This window comes from Hevea brasiliensis, chromosome 2, assembly GCF_030052815.1.
Source record: "Hevea brasiliensis isolate MT/VB/25A 57/8 chromosome 2, ASM3005281v1, whole genome shotgun sequence".
In the NCBI taxonomy this organism is placed as follows: domain Eukaryota; kingdom Viridiplantae; phylum Streptophyta; class Magnoliopsida; order Malpighiales; family Euphorbiaceae; genus Hevea; species Hevea brasiliensis.
This window is the reverse complement of record NC_079494.1, coordinates 108,556,816-108,581,930: the sequence shown is the minus strand read 5'-3', so window position 1 is coordinate 108,581,930 and position 25,115 is coordinate 108,556,816. Positions and strand designations below refer to the sequence as shown.

General features: G+C 31.6%; 1 pseudogene; it reads left to right on the top strand.

Moving 5' to 3' along the window:
* Positions 1–23,157: 23,157 nt before the first annotated feature.
* The window catches only part of LOC110644871 (uncharacterized), an 8,539-nt pseudogene continuing 6,581 nt past the window's right edge, over positions 23,158–25,115 (top strand).

The following is a 25,115-nucleotide window of genomic DNA, read 5'->3' as shown; positions in this document are numbered from 1 at the left end:
TTGAAGTATTTTATTTGATTTGGGTCTATGATATAATGCCATGTTGGATTTGTAAATCTATTAAATACATGTATGATTAGATTAGAAGAGGGAGCTGAGCTCCCATTTGATTTTATGACATGATGAGTATGTAGAGGGTGAGCTAAGCTTCCCAAATTATTATATATTGTGCTTAAAGGTTAAGTGAGTTAAAAACTCTTCATTGGATGATCCATATTATGGTTAAATTCTGTCCGATTGATTTCTTGAAATTGGACTCAATATGGGCATTAGGATTAGGTTAAGGAATAGTTAGGCTTATTACGGGACTTGGGGGCTTTAAGCTGCCTTAAGTCCTAGTGTCGGTCTAACCCATAGGTTGGATCGTGACATTATATAAGTGGGAAAAATATACACTAGACTAAATAATCTCTATAAAAAAAAATATAGGTAACTGGAAAAGAATTGATTGAAGGAGCGATGCAATAACTGCATCTTGAAACTCGACAACAGAGTAAGGTTTTCAAAGTTGCTACAAACACCTACTCCTATTTCTAAGTGATATTTTCTAGGGTTTCTTTATTTTCTTTTAATTTGAAAATATTTTTATTTTATTTAAAATATATTAATTTTAGTAGTTAATTAAAAATTTAATTAAGTAAAATTAAATATAAATAAAATTAAAAATTTTAAATTTAGTTAAAACTTAAAGTTATTTTAAATAATAAAAGATAAGATAATTATAAATAACATAAAAATTAAAGATATTCTTGAAAATCGAAATGTTACCTAACTTTCCAGAAATTCAAAATAAATCAAGTCTAACACTGCGGCCTACAAGGAAGTTTTCTTGAACATGGCTGCCGAGTGGTAAGACTTTTTACACTGGAGTTTCCTCTTCAGGCCAATTAAAGAAAAGACAAACATCAAGTTGCAGGCTTTCCATTGCTTTGCCTATGCAAAAACGTGTCTTCGAACTGTGGAAAATGTCAAAATGGAATTGCTTCCCCGAATATATATTTATCAGATGATATTTTAATTAATTTTATGTCTATTTTTAATTTTAATTTTAACATAATGACTATATATTTTATTAACAAAAAAATATCTTAAAAATCAACTTGTTTTTATGAAAAATAGAGTGATTAAACTGTAATTATTATTATTATTACTGTATAATAATAATTATATATAGCAAAAATCTAAACAAAAGAAAACTAGAATTATTAGAGAATGGGAAATACTACATTGCTGAATATATTAGTTTCTTGATTAGCAAGATAGAATGCATTTCCATATAAATTCTTTACACTTTCGTCGGACTTTCTTAAAAAGTTAATGTTGAACTTCGATCTGCACCATATATAATATTCATCTCTTCTCCTATTCTCTCCTGTGCCATTTTCCTTCTTTCTTCACTTAACGATGAACTCAAACGGGAAACCCCTTCTTCAAGCCCTTAAGGTGTTAATCCTCTTAATCCTGAGCCTTACTGCTAATTCTCTGGTGGCTGATGCAAGAACTCTGCCTCATACAAAGGCAACTTTTGTAGGTATGAAGGTGGAGGTGAATATACCGGAGAGAGCTGGTGACCCAAAACACTCAGAAAATAACCCTTGCACTACCCTTCCTGTAACAGATCCCAGGCATTGTTCCAAGGGTTAGTGAGAGTCGACACATGCATTCCTCCTCAAGTACCACAAGATCAAGTCAGTTTCATGGTTGTAAATAGAGGGAAATTATTGTCTAGTCTCAGTTTATTATGGACTTAAGATACAAGTCCATAATAGAGCAAGCCTAAACAAGAAAAATCCATAAATAGAAATCTCTCACTTTTAGCAGCTTCTTTGGTTTTTATAGTTTCCTTCTTCTTTTATTATTGTTTTTTTTTTATAAGCAAATTTTATATCGTTGTCTCTATATTCTAGCTTGGATCTATATTGTTATCAAAATAATAATATGGAATTACACATTTATTATTTCTTACTCTTGCCTTTGAACGTTGCCGTGGGATCATATAAATTTTCTCAAATAAATGTAACAGGGACAAGCATTAATTGTCCTATTACCATGTTCTCCTGAGTATGGCCACCTTTCTTTGCGATGCCTCTCTCTCTGTGTCTCTCTTCCTTTTTTTTTTTTTAAATAAATAGATTGGCTCCTTAAAATTGATAAGAAAAAAATTAAAATCAATCAAACTAATTAAAGCGATTATCTGTTGAATTTATATGTTGGAGAAAATTTCACTAAATTTTGATAAATTGCATGGTGGAATCAAAATATGGATTTATCTATTTTTAACTTTTTTTTTTCTTGAGAAGTTTATTTATTTTTAAATTGAATAAGCTATAATGTATATGTTACAGTTGATTCGTATAGATTGTCAATACACTCGAATTAGTTTATTCTTTAATAAATATTTTTACCGGATAAACAAATTTTATATATTTACTATATGTTCATTTATTATTTTTATTTAAAAAAATTAATTAACATTTAATTAATAATACATAAATAACTGGTTAGTTAATTATATATTTTTTTATAATTAATTTTTATTAAAATTTAAGTTTAAAATATTACAATTTTAAAGACAATTCAAATATTAGAATTAAAATTTATTAAGCTATTAATTATACATTTTTCATACTTTTTCTTATTAATACATGTTACAGAGAAAGCTATGACCTTCCTTTGTTCAATTTTCATATTTTTCCTTAGCTTTGACATTCCTTATTTTAGTACTTGGAGTTTTCTGAAAGTCATAAATATATACAATGGTATATAGGGAACATCTAGAGAGCCTAAAGTGTTTATTAAGAATATTTTTTTGATGGGTCTTATGAAAAAACACACTAATGGACTTGATACTAAAAGTCTAATTACTTCACCAAACTCACTCGAGCACCTCTAAGAGTCATAGGTTTTGTGAAAGAATAAACTTACAAGTTTGACACTATATTTAACTCAAAACATTAAAGCAATAGGTTTATGAGTTATTTCTATTTATATGTCTCTTATTCATATCAGGTTTTTTCAATGTGAAAATTTTACAATTACATATTCTTAATAATTTATGCTCGGTGTAATCTTGTAAAGATTAATTGTTTCAGTTGCTCCTAATTTAAAATATATATATATTTCATTCTCATTCTTCAATATTATTTTATTAAAATAATAACTTTCCTTTTGTTATTGTAGAAAAAGTCATTCTCAATAGAACTCAATGTTAGTTCCGATCCATGAACAAGCTTCTCTCCTCATCTGGAAAAGGATTTGCAGAATCCTTCTTTCTGTTGAAACATGCTACCCATTAAATGAAAAGAAATTAAATAAATCCATCAATTAAGCAGTTAATTAATTAATCAATGCTCTCACCTTTCTTTTTTTTTTTTTTTATAAAAGATATGAGTTGATAATATGCAGTGCCAATGCTTCCAAAATTATAGGAAAAAAAAAAAGGAAAAAAGATTAAAACTTTCGACGAAAGTGAATAGAAAGGATGAGTGGGTAGAGAAATTTTGAGGAGCTTTCTTGATTTGGAAAATGAAAATGAAAGAGAAGGGCGAATGAAGACGACTTCTTCCACTTCTATCTATCTACTTCAGAAACGATGACAGGGAAAAGGTGAGAAATTGGGTAACGGATACATTATTAAATTAGATAAAATAAATAATAAAACCAGAATGCATACAACTCGAGAAAAAGACAGTCAAAGGATAGGAAAATAACAGTGAGACTGAGAGAGAATATGCCAATATTTAGCCGAATTCTCATTTTTTTTAATTTTTTGAAACTGAAAATATCAGCGCATGTCAGCAAATCTATATTGTGATTTCACATGTATGCGCCAAGCTATGCCGAACAAATCAGCAAATACACCTTTTAGAAATTAGAAGAGAGATGGTTAATCATAGTAATATGTAATGTAATCAATGAAATTCTTTCACCAAGTGGTGAGTCTTCCACGGCTATTGGGCCTAGCACAAATTAATAAACGATTTTCATCGTCTACGTCTGCGAAAGTGACTCGGTAAACTCCTTAGTCTTGACATTCCCTTAATTATTCTCCAACACTGTCCCAAGTGCTAGGAAATTTCAGTAAGTCAAAAACCTAATCCCACACTTGACCTTGGAGCATCATGAAGACGATAGATTATTAAATGTACTGGTACATATGCATATTCTCTTATAATTTTGTGGAATTTACTCTTTATATTATAAAGAGTGCTCACATATTTAGAAGAGAAAATATTATTTATTTTATTTAAATATAAATAAATTCTCTTTTCATCTAATAAAAATTGAGTAGATAATTAATTAGATTAGCGTATTTAATCTTAAGGAATAGTTCTATAATAAGCTAGCTATCTTAAATGCTTAATCAAGATTTGGATGTGATCCTTACTAAAAGAAAAGGGGAAAAAAAAAAGAAAAATAAAAATAGATTTTGATGTGATGATCGCCGCCTTTCACATAAGCCTACATCAAGTAAAACCGTTGTTAAATGGCCAGTCACTTGCCAAGAAACTTTGCTTAATTTTATATTCAAGCTTAATTCATGCGCTATAGCTTAATTCACAAGCTTATACACAGAAATGTTCAATTTCAATTTGGTTTATTCACTTTAATTTGGTTTGATTAAATATGAAGCTCAAATTTTTTTTTAAAAGGTAAAAACAATTCCTATTTTAACTGAAAATCATAATCTGATTCCATTTAAGATAGTTTTGATTAAAATTAATTGCATCAATTTTAATAAAATTTTAACCGATTTAAATTAAGAACAGGCTATGTGTTTATATATATATTTTCCAACATGGCGTGATATGGGTTAATCTAGTAGTAGATGAACTCACCACCATGCATCAGTTGATAAAAAGAAAAGGTTTGTTTGGTTAATTTTTCCTCTTTTTTAATTGTAAGAGGAAAATTTGAGCAGAAATTACCAAACCCCACTATTTCCAATTGTTGACCCCACAAGCTCAAAGGAGCATAGATTTTGATGATACCAAAACTCAACTAGAATCAAACTAACATTGTTTTAAGTGTTGTGTATCTCAAAGAAGAAGGACAAAAGGATTTTATAATGGATTGGTCCTTATGAAGAAAAGATGACATTCTAAGGATAACACAAGACGAAGCAAAAGAGATAAAAGAAGAAAAGGTTACCTTCCAAGGCTGCATTGAAAATCAGATTTGAAGGTACATCTAGTATAGAAGTTAGTTTTATTTCTTAGGATTTCTTGTGAAAAGAATTGAGGAGTAAAAGTCAATGATGCTTATTTTTAATCCCTCAAAAGATTTTCTTTTTAAATATCATTACTGGCCCAAAAAGTGTTTGACTATGATTTGGTGTAAAGTTTTATAGTTTTGAAAGTTATGCAGAAAAGTTTTCCTGGTATGCTAACTGGTTTGCTACTGATTTTAGTATGCTAACTGGTTTGCTATTTTCTCAAGTACGCTAACTGTTTGAACTCTGCACAACATCGCAGAAAACGACAAAATAACGGCTATTTTCTTGAAATTCGTATCTGTAACGTTCAAATGGGTTCTGCAACGGTAACAAACGTTCCAAAGCTATAAATACACCTTCCTTTGGCCATTTTGCACTTAATGAAAGTCCCTCTACTGTTCAAAATCTTTAAAGCTTTCATTCAAAGTGCTCAAAGTGATTTATTGCTCATCATTGGCTTATTTACTCAACTCTTCTTTATAGTTGCTGTTGTAATTGAGTGAGAGTGAGTTTTTCAACACATTATTATCATTTGTGAGAGGTCATTCAAGCACCTATTGAAGCTTGGTTGTGATAAGTGTTTGGGATAACACTTGGTAGAAGTGTGAAGCTACTTGTAAAAGCTTTGTTGAGAAGATTTGTAAAGGGCTTTGTCTCTTGCCTTGAAAAGAGAAGAATAGTGGAGTGAAGACTCAAAGTGTGATCTTTGAGAGAGTGGATGTAGGCTAGTTAAAGCCGAACCACTATAAAAATTTCAGTGTTCATTTTCTCAACCCTTGCTCTTTACATTTATGCAATTTTAATTTTATGAATGATATGCTTTTGCTGATATGAAAATTGATATCATATGCTGTTGATTTTGTCATTGCGAGAAAAATAGTTTCTTTGCAAAATTTGTTGATATCTGATATATTCTGCTAGTTATCTCAGTCGTCAGATAGGATATCTGGTATACTGCTCTAGTTGCTGTGATAAAAACGTATTCAGTTTACTGATATATTTACTGATTATATACAGCTTAACATTGAGTCAACTTGTCAATAGAGCTATATTGTTCATTTTTCACATTAGATAATTTAGTTGAACCTAGCTGCAATTTTCAAAGGTTTTGAGCAAGAACCGAAAATTGTTTTTAAAGTCCAATTCACCCCCCTCTTGGACATATTTTGGGACATCAATTTGGTATCAGAGCTTGTCTCTCTTGCTTGAGGATTAAACCCCTTAGAGTGATCCACACACATGGCTAGTTCATCTAGAAATTCTGCTGGTATACCTGCCCCCTTAGCTGAAGGTTATTCCATCACTAGACCACCACTTTTTAATGGCACAAATTACTCCTTTTGGAAAACTAGAATGAGAAACTTTATACAATCTGTTGACATTGATGCTTGGAGAATAGTTAAAGATGGTCCTTATATTCCTTATAAAACCAGTGAAGGAACTGTACAAATTCCTAAAGCTGAAGTTGAATTTGATGATAATGATTGGAAGAAAATTTCTACAAATGCTAAGGCTATTAATATTCTTCATTGTGCTCTTGATATTAATGAGTATAACCGTGTTTCAGGATGTCAAACTGCAAAAGAAATATGGGACAAACTAGAAGTCACATATGAAGGAACTGATGTGGTAAAAGAGTCAAAGGCAAACCTCCTCATCCGAGATTATGAATTATTTGAGATGAAATCTGGTGAAACCATTGCTGAAATGAGTACCAGATTTACTGACCTTGTTAATCTACTTAAAGCTCTTGGAAAGAGATTTGAAGAACAAGAACTTGTAAAGAAAATTCTGAGGTCTCTTCCAAAGACGTGGGAAGCAAAAACTACTGTTATTCAAGACACCAAGGATTTTAAAAATACACCTATGATGAGTGATTGGTTCTCTCATTGCACATGAGATGATTTATAAGAAAGATGAGAATGAAGGTGATCAAAAGAAAAAGAAAGGGATAGCTTTCATATCCGAAAAAGTAGATGAGAAAAAGAAAAATGTTGCTCTTAAAGCTAATTCAAGTGATGATTCAAGTGCTTCAAGTGATGATGATGAAGATATGGCTATGATAGTCAAAAGATTCAAAAGAGCATTTAGAAAAGGTGGAAGCAAATACAAGAAGTTCACAAAGAAATATGCTCCAAAGACTCCAAATCATTCAAGTGAAATAGTTTGTTATGAGTGTAACAAACCAGGCCACATTAAGCCAAAATGTCCTACTTTGAAGAAGAAAAATAAGTTCAGAAAGGACAAAAGCAAAAGGCAATGGCAGAACTTGGAGTGACAGTGATTCTTCATCAAATGATGAAACAAGTGACAAAGAGGCTGCAAACACTTGTATGATGGCAATTGAAGAAAAAGGTGAAAGCTCACACATCGAAGATAGTGAAAATGAGGTAAATCTTGAACTTTCTAATGTTGATGAATTAGAACTTGCATTTGTGAAGACATATGATAAGTATAGAACTTTTAAAAGAAATGCAAAATTTTAGTTCATGAAAATTGTGCTTTAAGATCAGAAAATATTTCATTGAGTATGGTTTCAAAGGAAAATGAATTTTATAAATCTCAAATGAAATTATTTAAGGAAGTTAATGATGAGCTTCACAGATCAAAAGAAGTATGTGAACAACTTCTTGAGAAAAACAGAATTCTTGAAGAAAAAGTTGAATCTTTGACAAGAGATTTATCTAAATTTACAAAAGGAAAAGAAACACTTGATATACTTCTTGGGAATCAAAGATTTACAAATGAAAAATCTGGAATTGGATATGATGGATTTATGAAGTATGGAAAATACAAACAATTTTTTGTTAAAGCTACATCCTATTCTCAACCAAGTATTACATGCTTTTATTGCAATCACAATGGTCATATGATTAATGCTTGTCCTATTAGGAAAGGAACCTTTAAGGCAAAGAAAGTATGGGTGCCCAAAGGAACCCTACCTAATGTTACTAACATCCAAGGACCCAAAGTTGCTTGGGTACCTAAGAACAGTTAACTGATTTCAGGTCTGCCTAAGGAGTATCCGAAATGTAACATTGGTACATTGATAGTGGCTGCTCTAGGCACATGACAGGAAATAAAGGCAAGTTTTCCTCTCTTACCTTGAAAGAAGAAGGTTATGTGAAATTTGGTGATAAAAGCAAAGCTAAAATTGTTGGATGTGGAACTATTGGTAAAAATCCTTGCATTGAGAATGTTGCATTAGTTCAAGGATTAAAGTATAATCTTTTAAGTGTTAGTCAACTATGTGATAATGGTTTTAAAGTGGTTTTTACTTCTACACATTGTGAGATTCATGGAAATAATGTTATGTTCGCTGGTGCTAGAATAGATAATATTTACCTACTTGATTTAACAAGCCTTGAAGAAAATTGTGAAACATGCTTTATGACTTCACATGATAGTGCATGGTTATGGCATAGAAAATTAGGACATGCTAGCATGAGTACTCTTGCTAAACTCTCTAGAAAGAACCTTGTTAGAGGACTTCCAAAGCTAAGATTTGAAAAAGAATTTCAATGTAAAGCTTGTGCACTTGGTAAGCACACAAAATCATCTTTTAAATCAAAAAATGTTGTAACTACATCTAGACCATTGGAATTGTTGCATCTTGATCTTTTTGGTCCAATCACACCTAGAAGTCTAGGAGGCAAGGCATATGCATTTGTAATTGTTGATGATTTTTCAAGATTCACATGGACTTTCTTTCTTGCTCATAAAGATGAAACCTTTGATATATTTGAAGCCTTTTGCAAAAGAACTCAAAATGAAAAAGGATATTGCATTACATCTTTGAGGAGTGATCATGGAAAAGAATTTGAGAATAATTTGTTTGAAAATTTCTGCTCTCAAAATGGTATTTATCATACATTTTCAGCTCCTAGAACTCCACAACAAAATGGAGTTGTTGAAAGGAAAAATAGATCTTTGCAAGAAATGGCAAGAACAATGCTGAATGAAAACAGTTTACCAAAATATTTCTGGGCAGAAGCTGTAAATACAGCATGCTATATTTTGAACAGAGTTTCCATTAGAGCTATTTTAAAGAAAACTCCTTATGAACTATGGAAAGGAAGAAAACCCAATATTGCATATTTTCATGTCTTTGGTTGCAAATGTTACATTTTGAATAACAAAGACAGCAATCTCAAGAAATTTGATGCTAAATCTTGTGAAGGAATATTTCTAGGGTATTCAACAAATAGCAAAGCATATAGGATTTTCAATAGAAAAACATTGACCATGGAAGAATCAATGCATATACTTTTTGATGATGCTAACACTTCCTTGCAAAGGAAAGATTCTTGTGATGATGAATTTGAGCAGATTCTAAATTCAAAGAATTCAAATAATGATGAGCTTGAATCAAAAGAACAAGTGGAGGATGATCAAAATGACAAAGAAGATGAACTCCCTTGCTCCACAAATGTTGAAATTCAAGATGACTCCCAACCAAATGTGGAAGAACTACAAATTGAGGAACCTCAACATCAAGATATTCCACAAGAATGGAGGTATCATAGAAATCATTCCAAAGATGACATTCTTGATAGTCCATCACAAAGAATGATGACAAGAGCTCAACTTAGAAGATACTTTGGTAATGTTGCTTTTGTTTCTCAATTTGAACCCAAAACATGTGATGATGCTCAAAATGATGAAAATTGGCTTTTTGCTATGCAAGAGGAATTAAATCAGTTTGAAAGAAACAAAGTTTGGACACTTGTTCCTAAACCTAAAAAGCACACTGTTATTGGAACTAAATGGGTATTTAGGAATAAAATGGATGAAAAAGGACATGTAGTTAGAAATAAAGCTAGACTAGTAGCTCAAGGATACAACCAAGAGGAAGGTATTGATTTTGATGAAACCTTTGCTCCGGTTGCTAGAATTGAAGCTATTAGAATGTTATGTGCATTTGCATGTTTTAAAAATTTTATGCTTTATCAAATGGATGTTAAAAGTGCATTTTTAAATGGATATATTGATGAAGAAGTTTATGTAGCTCAACCTCCTGGTTTTGAAGACCCTCATTTTCCAAATCATGTTTATAAGCTTACTAAAGCTCTCTATGGTTTAAAGCAAGCTCCTAGAGCATGGTATGAGAGACTTAGCAAATTCTTGCTTCAAAATGATTTTAAAAGAGGAAAAGTAGACACTACTCTCTTCATTAAGAAAATGGGAAAAGACATGCTTATTGTGCAAATTTATGTAGATGATATTATTTTTGGTGCTACTAACCATTCTCTTTGTAAGAAATTTTCCAACATGATGAAAAGTGAATTTGAAATGAGTATGATGGGTGAACTTACTTTCTTTCTTGGATTGCAAATTAAGCAAATGAAAGATGGAATTTTTATAAATCAGTCCAAGTATATAAAGGATATGCTGAAGAAGTTCAAAATGGAGGATATGAAAAGTGTTGGAACTCCCATGAGCTCAACAATTAAATTGGAGAAAGATGAAAAAGGTAAAGAGGTAGATAACAAATTTTATAGAGGTATGATTGGTTCTTTACTTTACTTAACAGCATCTAGACCAGATATTCATTTTAGTGTATGTTTATGTGCAAGATTTCAATCATGTCCAAAAGAATCTCATCTTATAGCAGTTAAGAGAATTTTTAAATACCTCATTGGCACTCACAATATTGGCTTATGGTATCCAAAATGTGAATCATTTGATCTTATTGGTTATAGTGATTGATTTTGCTGGTAGTAGATTAGACAGAAAAAGCACTTCGGAACTTGTCAATTTCTAGGTCATGCATTAGTTTCATGGCACAAGAAAAGCAAACTTCGTTGCACTTTCTCACAGGTTTGAATATATTGCAGCTGGAAGTTGTGTTGCACAAATTTTGTGGATGAAACAACAGCTTGAAGACTTTGAAATTAAATTTGATCACATTCCCATAAGATGTGACAATACTAGTGCTATAAACCTATCAAAAAATCCTGTTCAACACTCTAGAAGCAAGCATATTGAAATTAGACATCATTTCATTAGGGATCATGTTCAAAATGGTGATATTCAAATCGAATTTGTCCCTTCTGAAAAACAGCTTGCTGACATTTTCACAAAGCCACTTAGTGAGGAAACTTTTTGCAAAATAAGAAGAGAACTTGGTATGATTGATGCTTTTGATTAAATTTTGATGTATTCTCATGTTTCCATATGAAAATGAAGTAATATATGTTGATTTGCAGTGTTGAAAATGCATTCTGATATTTTTGGTGTAATTTGAAAAATTCTGGATTATATCAGATATGAACAGTAATCTGCAGAATTTGCTCTCAGTGGCATACTAATCCGGTTGCTAATTTTCTTGTTTGCTAAACGCTTTACCACTGCTCCTACTTTTTCGTTAGCAAACTGGGAATCAGGTCTGATTGTTCTAAAATTATTTTTTTTGAAGCGCCTATTCTGCACGTTTAAAGCTCATTTTACTTAAATACCCCTCTACTTAAAGTATTGCATCATTATGTATTTAAGGGCAAAATGGACTTTTTAACACTTTGATTTGCGCGGGATTAAATTTTTTCTTCTGAACCATCAGTCTTCTCGCCGTCCTTCCTCTGCTACACGCTACCTATTCCCTGCAAAACCTACAGTTGTGTCTTTTCAGTTTTTAAAATTCAAAACCCTTCTTTCCGTCGCCTCGTTTCCCAGAACCTGAACGGCTTCGTTTTTCTTTTCACCTGCTAACCCGTTTCGGTCGCACCACTTCAAGCGTTCGTCTCTCTTCATCGTTCGTAAACTCTTCCGAAAACCTTTGACAGTGAATCGATTAAATCGATTATTTAGAGAAAGAAAATCTCCAAAAATTTTTCGTTTCCGTTAAATCTGCCGAAAGAAATCATTTGGCTTTGGTTATTTTTCTTGTCGATTCGCACTCTCTGTTCCAGTGTATTCAGGTATAAAGTTTAAACCTTTAACGAAATCGTGCTTCATATTCGTCTATGCCTGTGCGTTCTGCTTTCGTAATATGTTGATATTTTTTTTGATTTGTTCTTGTCTGTTTGCTCTGCTTTCGTAATATGCTGATTTTTTATTGCCCTCTGTTGTTTGTTCAGTTTTAGCGCTCTGTTGTTAATTTTTGGGCATTAACGTTTCGTAAAATATGGTACATAATATTAACTCGACAGCTATGGATTTATAAGAACTCTAATATTTTTTTTTGCTGTCTGTTCTATTTTGTCATTGCGCTCTGTTGTGAAAAATGAATGTTGATATGCTTAAATTGATTATATATATATATATATATATATATATATATATATATATATATTTGCTGCTCACATCACTTATTTTACAATCTCAGTTCTCTCTGTCATTTCGGCCTAATTTATTTCTAAGATTGGTTATGGCACGAGACAAAGGAAAAGGGAAAGCCAAAATCACCACATATTCATCCTCACTAATCGACGCCAGTGTCCCTGCGTCACCACCTCCACAAAAGGATGCTCCTCTGGTAATTGGTAAGCCAAAAGAAACATCAAAGAAAAGAACCAATGAGCCAGTCCCAGAAAAAGGATCTAAAAAGAAGAAGATTTCAAAAGCTCCAGTTGTGCGTATGGAGAGGGCTATTCATGAGCCAAGGTATATTCACTGGCCTGCCTTTGTTGAAATTTCCGTTCCTTTGCAATCTTTATTTGAGTATCAAAAATGGGATAAACTGTGTTCTGATACTGAAGGAGTGTATGTGGACTTAGTGCAAGAATTCTATCAAAATTTGAGGGTTGATGATTCTGAAAAAGATGAGTCCTTTAAGGTGAAAATGAAAGGGACAATTTATGAAGTGACAGTAGCTAGATTAGCTAAAGCCCTAGGAATTCCAAATAGTGGAAACAAAATCTGCTCCCACAAAGATGTTTTTGCTGTTGGTGGGTTCAACAAAAGGGATTTTGAGGGTGAAGTGTTTAAAGGAGAAGTGAAGGATAAGACAAGCATTACTCATGCTCATCAACACATTAAAATTCTGCATAGTTTTATTATTTATGTGTTGAATCCTAGAAACGTAAGTCCAAATTATTTGAGTACCCTTGACCTCTGCATAATTTGGCATATAGTGAACCAAATTGAGTTTAATCTTGCTTATTTTATGCTGAAACAAATCATGAGATGGAAGCCACCTTATAAGCTACCCTACGCTCATCTTCTAAATGGTCTATTTAGAGACTTTGGGATACCTTTGGAATCTGAGAAACTTAGAACCAATATGATTCCAATCACTAGCTTGCAAAAAGATGATGATGGTAGAAAGCTTAGATTTGAGCAAGGTGCTAGCTCCAAAGATAGTGCAAGTGGCACTTTAAATGCTGAAGGTATTTTGGAGGAAGTGAACAATTTGAGAGAATTTGTTGAGATGGAACTTGGAGAGCTACAAAAGTTTAGAAGTTTTCAAACTATTCTCATGAATGCTCTTGACTCCAAGGTTGATGGATCTTTGATGCTAATGTACAAGATTGTTGAAGAGTTGTTTAAAATCAAAGTCCATTTGGGTATTTCAACCACTGAGGCTGGAGAAACCAGTAAGGTTGCTACTGGTTCTGTTCCTCTAGCCGAGAAAGTGAAAGAAAAGGAGAAAGAGAAAGAAATAGAAGAAGAAGAAGAAACAGAAGAGGAAGAAGAAGAATCAGAAGAGGAAGAGAAAGAAACTGAAGAAGAAGAAGAGAAAGAGGAAGAAAAGGAAGAAGAGGAAAAAGCTGAAGCAGAAAAAGATGAAGATGAATCTGATGATGAGAATGGTACTGGAGGCAGCAAAGAGGGAAGTGGAAAAGATAAGAGTGACTCAGTCCCAAGGTAACTCAGACACACACACCCGCTCGCTCTCTGCAAAAGGAAAGGGCAAAAGCTCAAAAGGAAGCATAAACGCAAAGAAAGAGGAAATAAAACCCACCGCAAAAGACTAAAACTGGCAAAAAGTCTGCAGCTGAGTCTGGTACTACTGAGTTAGCAGCTGGGCCTATTGTTCCTTTGACACTAATGCATTGGTCTTGCAATTCTTCAAACTTTGAGTGACAAACCTATCAAGCCCAAAAAGCTGAAAATGGGTGCTCCAAAACCAATCAGAAGAAGTTCTAGGCTGAAAGGATGAACTGAATTTTAATTGAATTTTGTCTAACAGTCTGTCTGTTAGTTTGCTACTTAGTCTGCTATTTTTGATTTTTCTGAACTTTTAATTAGTTTGCTATATCAGTTACTATTTTGACTGTTTATTCACTGCACTTAAACTGAATTTTGACTTATTCACACATGCATGATTTCTCCCATATTCTTTTGATCTTTGACAAAAGGGGGAGAAAAGTAATGAATGGTAATCTTGATACTTGATATAGTTTGTGATTACTTGTGGATAACATAGTTTGTGCATATGGTTGATATAGTTTTATGGTTGTGTATATTGTTGATATCACTTGTGAATGATATATACAGTTTGTGATTAGTGTGTATATTGTGCATATTTAGTTAGTATATTTAGTCACACTTGACTCCTTAAGAAAATGCTTATGGATGTTTTATTGAAATTATTAAGGGGGAGTTATTTGTGATTAATTGTTGATATAAGCACATACGTAGGGGGAGTTATTCTCACATACACATTCATACACATACTCACACTTATTGACATTTACTTGGTGATTCAATTGAGTTTTGTCATCATCAAAAAGGGGGAGATTGTTGACCCCACAAGCTCAAAGGAGCATAGATTTTGATGATACCAAAACTCAACTAGAATCAAACTAACATTGTTTTAAGTGTTGTGTATCTCAAAGAAGAAGGACAAAAGGATTTTATAATGGATTGGTCCTTATGAAGAAAAGATGACATTCTAAGGATAACACAAGACGAAGCAAAAGAGATAAAAGAAGAAAAGGTTACCTTCCAAGGCTGCATTGAAAATCAGATTTGAAGGTACATCTAGTATAGAAGTTAGTTTTATTTCTTAGGATTTCTTGTGAAAAGAATTGAGGAGTAAAAGTCAATGATGCTTATTTTTAATCCCTCAAAAGATTTTCTTTTTAAATATCATTACTGGCCCAAAAAGTGTTTGACTATGATTTGGTGTAAAGTTTTATAGTTTTGAAAGTTATGCAGAAAAGTTTTCCTGGTATGCTAACTGGTTTGCTACTGATTTTAGTATGCTAACTGGTTTGCTATTTTCTCAAGTACGCTAACTGTTTGAACTCTGCACAACATCGCAGAAAACGACAAAATAACGGCTATTTTCTTGAAATTCGTATTTGTAACGTTCAAATGGGTTCTGCAACGGTAACAAACGTTCCAAAGCTATAAATACACCTTCCTTTGGCCATTTTGCACTTAATGAAAGTCCCTCTACTGTTCAAAATCTTTAAAGCTTTCATTCAAAGTGCTCAAAGTGATTTATTGCTCATCATTGGCTTATTTACTCAACTCTTCTTTATAGTTCTTTGTTGTAATTGAGTGAGAGTGAGTTTTTCAACACATTATTATCATTTGTGAGAGGTCATTCAAGCACCTATTGAAGCTTGGTTGTGATAAGTGTTTGGGATAACACTTGGTAGAAGTGTGAAGCTACTTGTAAAAGCTTTGTTGAGAAGATTTGTAAAGGGCTTTGTCTCTTGCCTTGAAAAGAGAAGAATAGTGGAGTGAAGACTCAAAGTGTGATCTTTGAGAGAGTGGATGTAGGCTAGTTAAAGCCGAACCACTATAAAAATTTCAGTGTTCATTTTCTCAACCCTTGCTCTTTACATTTATGCAATTTTAATTTTATGAATGATATGCTTTTGCTGATATGAAAATTGATATCATATGCTGTTGATTTTGTCACTTTGCAGAAAAATAGTTTCTTGCAAAATTTGGCCGATATCCGATATATTCGTTGGTTATCTGTTGTCTTTGTCGGATAGGATATCGGTATAACGCTCTAGTTCTTTGTGATAAAACGTATTCGGTTCTTGATATATTTACTGATTATATACAGCTTAACATTGAGTCAACTTGTCAATAGAGCTATATTGTTCATTTTTCACATTAGATAATTTAGTTGAACCTAGCTGCAATTTTCAAAGGTTTTGAGCAAGAACCGAAAATTGTTTTTAAAGTCCAATTCACCCCCCTCTTGGACATATTTTGGGACATCACCAATCGGCCGGCATATGTTTTTTCTTTGAATTGGAGAGAGATTTTGTTGAGAAATTTACTTGTATAGTAACCCAGGAGAATCTAATTCGATCAAACAGGGGAATAAAAATAAAAGAATATATTTTTTTCTAAGGTTTAATAAGGCATTTAAAAATATAAATAAAGAAGAGAGTCGAAAAACTTAAAAGAGTAAGGATCCGAATTTGTGCTTCAGTTAAGTGATATGCCCGCAAGTAAATATTAAAAAATATTATATGTTTAATTTAGGAAATTTTTTATTTTTATAAATTTTAGAAAATAAAAATAAGAAATAAAAAAACTCAACCAAATGGATTAAAACTAATGAAAAGTTTTAGTTGGATTCAATTTAATTTATATTTTAACTAATTTGATTAATATTATTTTTTATTTAATTTTTAATTTTTTTAATTTAATTAATTTGAAATTGAACTGATTTTAATAAATTGACTAATGTAAACATAACTGAGAAATTATATATAATTTATTTTTCATAAAAATATTTAGATTATAATTTTTATCATATTTTAGAAATTAAATAATAAATTATCCTAATGTATAGCCAAAACCTTGGTAAAAAAAAATCACAAAATGGGAAATTAGGTGAATATATTAGTTTCGTAACGAGCAAGATAGATACTTTTTCATGCAAATTCTCAATACTTTCCTCAGATTTTCCTCAAAAATGTAATGGCTAATTTGAATGCCGTAGAAACGTGGTATAAATGTAGACCACTATAATACTCGCTTCTACAACCATAATACCATCTCCTTTCCTCTCCTATTCTCTCCTGCCATTTTCTTTCTTAACGATGAACTCAAAAGGGAAAGTCCTTCTTCAAGCCCTTAAAATAGCAATCTTGATCTTGATCTTGAGCCTCAGTAATAGCTCTTTGGCAGCTGAAGCAAGAACTCTGCTTCATGCAAATGCAACCTTTGTAGATGAGAAGATGGAGGTGGCTAATCCGGAGAGAGAAGGTGAACCAAAAACATCAGGCCCTAACCCTTGCACTACCCTTCCTGTATCAGACCCTAGGCATTGCGACAAATATTAGTGAGGTTGACATATGCACTGCTTCAAATACCAAAAGAAGTCAGATATCTCCCATGGTTGTAATTGGTAGTCTCTCGCTTTTAGATTCTTCTTTTGTCTTTTATAGTTGCCTTTTCTGCTTTTGTTCCCGTTGTCTCTGATAATTGCTATCTTGAAGCTAAGTTGTTATCAAAATAATAATATGGCATTACACATCTATTATTTCTTATTCTTGCCCTTGAACACTATCATGGTACCACAGAAATTTTTTATTTATTTATTAAGGTTCTGTTTAATATTGCTGCCGTTGTTAATGTTAACAAAAATATTTTTTTTAATATACTAATTAGAGAATAATTAAAAATAACTTAAAACTAAATTTAATAAATTTTAATTATAAAAATATTAAAATAATAAAATAATATTTTAAATTATTTATTTAACAATATTTAAAATGATAAATTTTTTCTCTTTAAAAAAGCAATTTTGACCCTCTCACCTCACTCCTAAACAGGCAATTAATTGGGTCTTGCTCTGATTATGGCCGCCTTTCGTTACATCTCCCTTATTGAATATATTTTATTATCATCATATTGACTTTTTAAGTTTTTACTTTCAATTTTTATGCGATCGAATAAAAAATATAGATTTTTCTATTTTTTAACTTTAGTTTTTTAAAAGGTTATTTACTTTTAACATGAATAAGCTAAAATGAATATGTTTATATATTTTTATAATTAATTTTTATTAAAATTTAAGTTTAAAATATTACAATTTTAAAGACAATTCAAATATTAGAATTAAAATTTATTAAGCTATTAATTATACATTTTTCATACTTTTTCTTATTAATACATGTTACAGAGAAAGCTATGACCTTCCTTTGTTCAATTTTCATATTTTTCCTTAGCTTTGACATTCCTTATTTTAGTACTTGGAGTTTTCTGAAAGTCATAAATATATACAATGGTATATAGGGAACATCTAGAGAGCCTAAAGTGTTTATTAAGAATATTTTTTTGATGGGTCTTATGAAAAAACACACTAATGGACTTGATACTAAAAGTCTAATTACTTCACCAAACTCACTCGAGCACCTCTAAGAGTCATAGGTTTTGTGAAAGAATAAACTTACAAGTTTGACACTATATTTAACTCAAAACATTAAAGCAATAGGTTTATGAGTTATTTCTATTTATATGTCTCTTATTCATATCAGGTTTTTTCAATGTGAAAATTTTACAATTACATATTCTTAATAATTTATGCTCGGTGTAATCTTGTAAAGATTAATTGTTTCAGTTGCTCCTAATTTAAAATATATATATATTTCATTCTCATTCTTCAATATTATTTTATTAAAATAATAACTTTCCTTTTGTTATTGTAGAAAAAGTCATTCTCAATAGAACTCAATGTTAGTTCCGATCCATGAACAAGCTTCTCTCCTCATCTGGAAAAGGATTTGCAGAATCCTTCTTTCTATTGAAACATGCTACCCATTAAATGAAAAAAAATTAAATAACTCCATCAATTAAGTAGTTAATTAATTAATCAATGCTCTCACCTTTCTTTTCTTTTTTTTTTTTTTATAAAAGATATGAGTTGATAATATGCAGTGCCAATGCTTCCAAAATTATAGGAAAAAAAAAAGGGAAAAAAGATTAAAACTTTCGAGGAAAGTGAATAGAAAGGATGAGTGGGTAGAGAAATTTTGACGAGCTTTCTTGATTTGGAAAATGAAAATGAAAGAGAAGGGCGAATGAAGCCGACTTCTTCCACTTCTATCCATCTACTTCAGAAACGATGACAGGGAAAAGGTGAGAAATTGGGTAACGGATACATTATTAAATTAGATAAAATAAGTAATAAAACCAGAATGCATACAACTCGAGAAAAAGACAGTCAAAGGATAGGAAAATAACAGTGAGACTGAGAGAGAATATGCCAATATTTAGCCGAATTCTCATTTTTTTTAATTTTTTGAAACTGAAAATATCAGCGCATGTCAGCAAATCTATATTGTGATTTCACATGTATGCGCCAAGCTATGCCGAACAAATCAGCAAATACACCTTTTAGAAATTAGAAGAGAGATGGTTAATCATAGTAATATGTAATGTAATCAATGAAATTCTTTCACCAAGTGGTGAGTCTTCCACGGCTATTGGGCCTAGCACAAATTAATAAACGATTTTCATCGTCTACGTCTGCGAAAGTGACTCGGTAAACTCCTTAGTCTTGACATTCCCTTAATTATTCTCCAACACTGTCCCAAGTGCTAGGAAATTTCAGTAAGTCAAAAACCTAATCCCACACTTGACCTTGGAGCATCATGAAGACGATAGATTATTAAATGTACTGGTACATATGCATATTCTCTTATAATTTTGTGGAATTTACTCTTTATATTATAAAGAGTGCTCACATATTTATAAGAGAAAATATTATTTATTTTATTTAAATATAAATAAATTCTCTCTTCATCTAATAAAAAATGAGTAGATAATTAATTAGATTAGCGTATTTAATCTTAAGGAATAGTTCTATAATAAGCTAGCTATCTTAAATGCTTAATCAAGATTTGGATGTGATCCTTACTAAAAGAAAAGGGGAAAAAAAAAAGAAAAATAAAAATAGATTTTGATGTGATGATCGCCGCCTTTCACATAAGCCTACATCAAGTAAAACCGTTGTTAAATGGCCAGTCACTTGCCAAGAAACTTTGCTTAATTTTATATTCAAGCTTAATTCATGCGCTATAGCTTAATTCACAAGCTTATACACAGAAATGTTCAATTTCAATTTGGTTTATTCACTTTAATTTGGTTTGATTAAATATGAAGCTCAAATTTTTTTTTAAAAGGTAAAAACAATTCCTATTTTAACTGAAAATCATAATCTGATTCCATTTAAGATAGTTTTGATTAAAATTAATTGCATCAATTTTAATAAAATTTTAACCGATTTAAATTAAGAACAGGCTATGTGTTTATATATATATTTTCCAACATGGCGTGATATGGGTTAATCTAGTAGTAGATGAACTCACCACCATGCATCAGTTGATAAAAAGAAAAGGTTTGTTTGGTTAATTTTTCCTCTTTTTTAATTGTAAGAGGAAAATTTGAGCAGAAATTACCAAACCCCACTATTTCCAATCGGCCGGCATATGTTTTTTCTTTGAATTGGAGAGAGATTTTGTTGAGAAATTTACTTGTATAGTAACCCAGGAGAATCTAATTCGATCAAACAGGGGAATAAAAATAAAAGAATATATTTTTTTCTAAGGTTTAATAAGGCATTTAAAAATATAAATAAAGAAGAGAGTCGAAAAACTTAAAAGAGTAAGGATCCGAATTTGTGCTTCAGTTAAGTGATATGCCCGCAAGTAAATATTAAAAAATATTATATGTTTAATTTAGGAAATTTTTTATTTTTATAAATTTTAGAAAATAAAAATAAGAAATAAAAAAACTCAACCAAATGGATTAAAACTAATGAAAAGTTTTAGTTGGATTCAATTTAATTTATATTTTAACTAATTTGATTAATATTATTTTTTATTTAATTTTTAATTTTTTTAATTTAATTAATTTGAAATTGAACTGATTTTAATAAATTGACTAATGTAAACATAACTGAGAAATTATATATAATTTATTTTTCATAAAAATATTTAGATTATAATTTTTATCATATTTTAGAAATTAAATAATAAATTATCCTAATGTATAGCCAAAACCTTGGTAAAAAAAAATCACAAAATGGGAAATTAGGTGAATATATTAGTTTCGTAACGAGCAAGATAGATACTTTTTCATGCAAATTCTCAATACTTTCCTCAGATTTTCCTCAAAAATGTAATGGCTAATTTGAATGCCGTAGAAACGTGGTATAAATGTAGACCACTATAATACTCGCTTCTACAACCATAATACCATCTCCTTTCCTCTCCTATTCTCTCCTGCCATTTTCTTTCTTAACGATGAACTCAAAAGGGAAAGTCCTTCTTCAAGCCCTTAAAATAGCAATCTTGATCTTGATCTTGAGCCTCAGTAATAGCTCTTTGGCAGCTGAAGCAAGAACTCTGCTTCATGCAAATGCAACCTTTGTAGATGAGAAGATGGAGGTGGCTAATCCGGAGAGAGAAGGTGAACCAAAAACATCAGGCCCTAACCCTTGCACTACCCTTCCTGTATCAGACCCTAGGCATTGCGACAAATATTAGTGAGGTTGACATATGCACTGCTTCAAATACCAAAAGAAGTCAGATATCTCCCATGGTTGTAATTGGTAGTCTCTCGCTTTTAGATTCTTCTTTTGTCTTTTATAGTTGCCTTTTCTGCTTTTGTTCCCGTTGTCTCTGATAATTGCTATCTTGAAGCTAAGTTGTTATCAAAATAATAATATGGCATTACACATCTATTATTTCTTATTCTTGCCCTTGAACACTATCATGGTACCACAGAAATTTTTTATTTATTTATTAAGGTTCTGTTTAATATTGCTGCCGTTGTTAATGTTAACAAAAATATTTTTTTTAATATACTAATTAGAGAATAATTAAAAATAACTTAAAACTAAATTTAATAAATTTTAATTATAAAAATATTAAAATAATAAAATAATATTTTAAATTATTTATTTAACAATATTTAAAATGATAAATTTTTTCTCTTTAAAAAAGCAATTTTGACCCTCTCACCTCACTCCTAAACAGGCAATTAATTGGGTCTTGCTCTGATTATGGCCGCCTTTCGTTACATCTCCCTTATTGAATATATTTTATTATCATCATATTGACTTTTTAAGTTTTTACTTTCAATTTTTATGCGATCGAATAAAAAATATAGATTTTTCTATTTTTTAACTTTAGTTTTTTAAAAGGTTATTTACTTTTAACATGAATAAGCTAAAATGAATATGTTTATATATTTTTATTTAAATAATAAAATTTATAAGAGAATTTATTAATCACAATAATATGTAATGAAATCCTCTCACAAAGTAGTGAGTCTTCCATGGCTATATTTTCAATGCACATTTTTTTTTCTCAATTTTAATTATCAAATACCCCTTAATGTTTTCTTCTTAGTTTTCCTCCTTATCTCTTTTTTTTTTTTTTTAAAATCACTTTATTTGCCATTTTATTCCTTTATCTTTTCCATCATATTAGATTTTTCTTATAAAAAAAAAGGGCTGTGACTTTACTTTGTTCTTTTTGCACCGTATTTTCCTTTTGACATTCCTTAATTTAGTACTTGGAATTTTCTGAAAGTCATAAATTATTAAATATAATACAAAAGTGGAAATTTACCTGTAATATAATCTTTTTTTAGATACACCGGAAAGCTTTACCAATAATATAATCTTGTAACGCACTAGATATGTAAATAAAATATTTATGAAATTGAACTATTATTGCGTTCATTAATAAATAAATATTTTTATTAATTTATTTTTAAAATTTTTATATATTTAAAAAAATAAAAAAAAATATTTTTCATAAAATAAATGCACGTCGACAGCAGAAAAATGAACAGAATTCGAATCAATTAATTTTTTTTTTTCCCATCCATAGAAAATATTGAATTCGAGAAGGAGCAAATTCTTTAAAAATTTCCCCCAAGCCCAATCTAATCAAGAACAAGTTAATACTTGGGCCAGGTCCTTGGAGGGAGGCAGCTTGGGTCTGGCACGACCACCTGAATTCCATTAGGCCTAGCTGAAATTAATAAACGATTTTCAATTTCTTCGTCTGTGACCACACAGCCACAGGAACAATAAGTGTTTAATCTAAAAATGGCTGCCGAGTCTGAAGAACTTATGGCCCAACATATCATAGAGCTCACAAATTTCCCTGACTTTTTGGACTCTTCAAGCTTAATCATAAAAATCCCAATTGCCCGTTTAAGGTAATTTTGGTCTCGAGCTTACTGCTAACATGGAAGTAAAACGATGGTGTCGTTTATTCTGGAGTAAACGTTGAAGATTGTTCATGGCATGAATTGGGAACCTGTGTGGAATGGGTCCCCCTCCCCAACGTGCTACGAAGTGGGAAGGCGACAAAACTCAAGGCCAGGTGGCCAACGGACACCGCTGGTACGGTGGTGCCACGAGTACAATGTGGTTGTTATATGACGCAGACGGGAACGGGAAACCAAACCCTAGACTCCGCTTCAGATCTCATCCTAATTTTTCACATACCTCAAATTCAACTATCTTCAATTCAACCCCTATTATCCAGCTTATAACACCATAATCATCTCGGTTATGGTTTCCTTTTGCTACTCTTAAGCCAACTGTGCTGGCTCTGCTTCTCACTTGACAAGTTGGTGTGCAAGTTTATCTCAATTCTCTCTATTTCTCAAATTGTATAAACCTGATTTGCTGAGGTGTTTCTGAGTTTTTGATATTTTTGTTCTAAAATCATTGGGTTTCACGTGAATTTGTTCGGAAGCTGATTATAATAGTGTGGGTAGAATTCTAGTTGTGTATTTGTGAATCGACTGGTAGGTTAGATTATTCATCTGTAGTTTTGGAGATTTGAGTGAAATTAATGGACACTGTTAGATTTATGGGTTTTGTGAAATTTGAATGGAAGAATTTTTTTTTTTTTTTTTTTTTGTGCAAGGTACAATTCTGAAAATTTGGATTTTCTGAAATACATAGTTTTGGAGAATTTTGGGTTAGTGTGAGACAATTGTGCAAGGGGATCATGGGTGAGAAATTTTGGGTGAATGTAGAAAAGGCTATGGTAGAATCCGTATTGGGTATCGAGGCCTGTGAATTCCTTATCTCATCTGCTTCTAACAATGTATCGGCAGATATGGTTTCCCCACCAAGTAATTTGGGTGTGCAGAAGGGGCTGTGCCAACTCATAGACGGATCCAATTGGAATTATGCAATTTTCTGGTATGCATCCAGCTTGAAATCTGGTGGGTCCATCTTGTCTTGGGGTGGTGGGGTTTTGGCAAACCCCAAGGGCAGTGGAGCTGGAAAGGGGAATTCTATTGTGGATGGCAAATTTGAGGCAGTTGAGAAGAGAGAGGAAGTGAAGAAGCGTGTGCTTCAGAAGCTGCACACATGCTTTAATATGTTAGATGGTGATAATTATGCAGCCAATTTGGATGCGGTTTCGGATGTCGAAATGTTTTACCTCACTTCAATGTATTTTACTTTTAGGTGTGATTCTTCATATAGTCCTGTGGAGTCCTAGAAGTCTGGTAGATCAATCTGGGCTTCAGATATGATTAGTTCTTTAAAACAGTATCAAATGAGATCAGTTTTAGCAAGATCAGCTGGACTCCAAACAGTAGTGTTTTTACCTGTTAAGTCTGGAGTTGTGGAGCTTGGTTCAATCAAATCAATCCCGGAAGAGCACAATCTCGTGGATAGAGCAAAAACTATCTTTGGGGTGTCAAATTTTATGCAGGCAAAAGCACGTCCAAAAATTTTTGGCCGTGAGCTATGTCTGGGTTGCTCAAAATCCCAATCAACTAGAATTAACTTCTCTCCTAAGGTTGAAGATGATTTGATTTTCACTTCAGAATCTTGTGCGGAAGCGATAGGACCTAATCCAGTTTATGGAAGTACTTCTAATGGCTGTGCATCTGACACTAATGAAGCAAAACTGTTTCCACATCTGAACCAAATGAATCTTTCGGGTTTCTGTACTGAAGTAATGGTTACCTCAGCTAGATGAGAGGAAACCAA